Genomic DNA, 4,180 nt, shown 5'->3' with positions numbered 1-4,180 from the left:
GCTGAGGGTAACAGAGGGGAAGAGACTTGCCCAGGATCTCACAGAGGTCACTGGAAACATCTGTTTGTTTTTTAATAAACAAGAAACAGCCTTATTACAGTATAAGTAGCATCTATTAAACTCTACATGAAGTGGCGTTGGGTGAGTTCTGACACACATACATCCCATCATCCAGCTCCACAGTCAGGATACTTATCGTTCCCATCACATGGGGACTTCCTTGGTGGTCCAATGGCTAAGATTCTTCACTCCCAATGCAGGGGCCCAGGTTCGATCCCTGGTCAGGGTACTAGTTTCCACATGCCCCAACTCAGAGGGCACAGGCAACAACTAAAGATCCTGCATGCCTCAACTAAGACCAGGCACAGCCAAATAAATCAAGCTAAAAAAATTTCCCATCGCCTCCAGAAGCTTCCTCATGGTCCTCTGTCCTGTCTCCCTCACTGACACTCCAGGCAAACTCCAGTCTGCTTTCTGCCACTACCGACGCATTTTTGCATCTGTTTTAAGGGAGCACTGATAGGGCTGGTGGGCAGGCTGGGTGTGGCCTGGGAAAGACAGGGGCCACCAGGATTGCGGCCTGAGGACTGGAAGGCTGGGGCAGCCATACTTTGAGGTGAGGGTCAGGGAGCTTCATGAGCTTAGCCTTAGGCCTTAGGTGACCTGTCTAGTCATCCTCGTACAGGGAAGGCTCCGGGGCAGTTGGGCACAGGAGCCTGGAGTTCCAGAGTCTGGACTGGAGATCTGCAGAGAGGGACAGGAAGTCAAGGACCGGCCAGACCTCCAAAGAACGAGTGTGGTAACAGCGGGGCCCTGGTCTCCCACTGGGCAGTTGGTCAGGGCCAGCTCTCTACAAAACATCTGCCCCTTCCAGGGGTCTGGCATCCCTGAGCCCAGGAGAGTGGGTCCTCCAAGGGCAGAGTGTTGTTGCATCTGCCTGGTGGCCACACAGTGCCTGGTCCCTGGGAAGAGCAACTGAATGGGCAAGGAAAACTCCCTTTACCTTGCCAATATTTGCAATATTGGCAAAAAGTATGTGTCAGAGGAGGGCAAGTACCCAGACAATTATGACCACTTTCCATGGGCCTCACCTCTGGCCAGAGGTTCTGCAGAAAAGGAAAAAGCAAAGTGACATTTGACTCGCCTTTTGCGAACACTCCCTCAGTTGACCTCCCAGTAACCCCATCAGCTAGGTCCCTCCTTTACAGAAGAGGAAAGTGGGCTCCAGAGAGAAGATGGCACCAGATGTGGACCCACTGCCTCCTCGGTGGTCCCTGGGGGCACGAAGGCTTGAGCAAATCTGCCTTGGGCCATCCCCAGCTGGTCACTGCCCTTTCCCCAGGGCTCCCCTCTCTCTGCAAAGACATTTTGTCCTGTTTGGACTAACTGCCCCACCAGCCCTATACCTTGGCACCGCACCCTGGCCTGTCAGTGTGAGCCCACACTTCCCATCTGCCCTGTCCTAAAGGGCTTTCTCTGGGCCATGCGTGATGCCTCATACTCCAGGTGTGTGCAAGGCCTCATGGCAGTATCTCCAGAAACCCCATGTGGCTAGAATATTCGACATAACTGATAAACACAGTTGCGCAGCTTTCACTGTGTCTGGCCAGGCACACAAGAGGCAGGCACTATCCTAATCCTCCCGCGCCTGGAGACAGGAGGTCCGTGGGTCAACCTCAGGTCATTAAAGTTGACTGTGAGGCATGTGTGCTCTGAAGAAAAGGGTCAGTGCATAGGACAGGGGACCAACCATTCCAGGATCCATAAAGGGGTTCTGGGGAAGGGAGTGGGGAGCTGGGGCCGAAGGAAGAGCAGGAGTCACCAGGGGAAGATGGAGGAGAGGTTATTCCAGGCAGAGGAGGAAGAGGGCAGAGCTGTGAGGGCCAGAGGAGGCCTGTGTGCCTCAAGAGAGGACACCTCAGATCAGCTGAGGATGTCCAGAGGGCAGGTGGGACCGGAAGCGGTGTGTCTTGTCCACCAGCAGAGACACACGCCCTTCCCTAGAGCGGCTCAGGGACTGGGAGCAGTCAGGGGCCCTGGGCCTCATAGCACCTTGCGGAGGGAGGCTCCCAGGTCAGTTCCTGCTCAGCAGAGGCCAAGTAGCTCCAAGAGCTCTGCCCAGCAGAGAGGGGGCCGCTGGTCCCCACTGCCTGTCCACTGTTGGCTCCAAGCAGACCAGGAGGCCCGGGCCTTCCTTCTGCTGTGAGTTTTCTGATGGAGGCGGAAAGGCCAAACCCTGGAATGTGCTGACCTCTGCCCCCTGCAAGGTCCAGGAGGTAAGGCCCATTCTTCCCAGTGCCAAAGCCCTGCTAAAGCCAAGGGTGGGTGTGGCCCAGCATGGGGCAGGCCAAGCAGGAGAAACATTTCCCCTAGGATGGTTCCCAGAAGGGTCTCCTTCAGCATCTCCAGCCTCCTTCCCTAATGAGGAGAGGAAGGCCCCTGAGGCCAGGGTCAGCACAGCATACCCCGGCCAGTACTGGCTCAGCGCTTCCTGGGCAGGGCCCTAGCCCTTGAAACTGGCGGCCCTGGAGCTCCTTTCAGGAAACTTCACAGTTGGTTTTGGAATCCACTCCTGTCACATAGGAACAGAGCTCTGTGGCCTGTGTTGGGAGGGAAGTCATGGGCAGCTGGAAGGGGCGGGGGCTTCAGGTCAAGGCCTGGGCGTGGGAAGAAGATGAACCTTGAAGGAAGCCCAGCCTCGCGCTCTCCAAGCCTCAGTGGCCTCATCTGTGACATGGAAACCATGGCTGCTCTGCCAATGCCAAAGGAAAGCTTTGAGGTCACGGGAAACTGTATGGTGCTTTCCAAGTGCGAGGTGAGCCTCTTATCGGCTCCAGTCACCCGGGGGGAGGACACTGAGTTAAGGTAGCAACAGCCCTCAACGTAGAGCTGAGAAGCTGCAAAGCTGGGGTTCTGCTGCCTGAGGGGCCAAGCAAGGTCTGAAGACTCTCAGCACCCCTCATCCTGAAATGCAGAGCCCTGGGTTTCTTTTCTCCAGATGAACTGGGCTCTGAACCCTCCTGGCAAGCCAAGACATGGGCTTGCACTGGGGCTGGTGGTTCTTAAGGGAATCCTCTGAGAACCCTCGATGGTAGGGGAAAACACAGACTCCCAGGTGGGTAGGGCAGGGATGTACAAGGATCCAAGCTAAGGACCCCTAGAGGTGTGTGTGCAAGAGTTAGTATTAGACTGGGAATTTAGAAGGAGGCAGGAACCGCTGCCAGGAAGCTCCCACAGCCCTTTGGCTCCTGAAGCCTTCCCCGTGGTGAGTTCTTGAGAGTGAGGACCACACTTTCTTCCTTAGAGCCACAGAGTGTGCCAAGATAAGGGCCTCTGTACGTGTGCTGGGAAAATGAATAGAACAGCTCTTGGTAAACTCTCAACTCAAGTTTCATCTACCTTTGTCTCTGGCATCTAGCACAGCACCTGCATTCAGCTGGTGCTCAGTATATGTCTAGCGGCTATTTGTTTCCCCAGTAAACCCTGCCCTGAACTCAATACGGACTACCTGAGCTTTTCCAAGCACGTCTTTTGTTCTCCAGCCTCTCAGCCCCTGTTCCTTCTGTGGGAGCGTCGTCCCAGGCCCTTCTTCACCACCTGACATTCTGAGCATCCTTTGTGGGCCCCCTTTCCCAGGAGGCCTTCTCTGACCAGACTGACTTCCACTCGGTACCACCCAAAGTCCTCCAAGGACTTTCCTCATCCCACAAGGGACTGCCAGGCTCTCAACACTCACCACACTCCCAGTCCTAACCCTTTCCCTAGCCCTCACCTCAACCCAACACCCAGCTGAGGGTCTGTCCTGCCGGGAAGAAGTCAGCCACGTAGCGATGGGAATGTATCCATCCGCTCTCCCCTCGGGGCCAGGACACGCCCCCTCATGCGCTCACCCTTTCTCAGAAGACACAGGAGAGGATGTCTGTGTGTCTTTGGATGACAAAGCGAGAGGCTCTGGACCAGTCACCAACTCCACCAAAAGGAAGTGGTGGTTTTGAAGAGCCTTGAGCTGGTGGTCAGGACGCCTGGGCGGGTGACCTTGGAAAAGTCACACACACAGCCTCAGATTCCCGTCTGTGAAATGAAGAGCTGGACCACATCTCATAAACTCTGACACATTGAAAGTGCCCTATCCCAAGAAGGAAATTCCCCACAATGGCTGGAAAACGAGGAGGGGCGGGTA

General features: G+C 55.6%; 1 non-coding gene across 1 annotated transcript; it reads left to right on the top strand.

Annotated features, from left to right (window-relative positions):
• The first annotated feature begins 217 nt into the window (after positions 1-217).
• On the top strand, positions 218-289 carry TRNAG-CCC. The gene has a single exon. It is a non-coding gene; the product is annotated as a tRNA-Gly (tRNA).
• The last annotated feature ends 3,891 nt before the right edge of the window (positions 290-4,180 follow it).

This window comes from Bison bison, unplaced genomic scaffold, assembly GCF_000754665.1.
Source record: "Bison bison bison isolate TAMUID 2011002044 unplaced genomic scaffold, Bison_UMD1.0 scf7180017864384, whole genome shotgun sequence".
In the NCBI taxonomy this organism is placed as follows: domain Eukaryota; kingdom Metazoa; phylum Chordata; class Mammalia; order Artiodactyla; family Bovidae; genus Bison; species Bison bison.
This window is presented reverse-complemented; position numbering and strand designations above follow the sequence as displayed.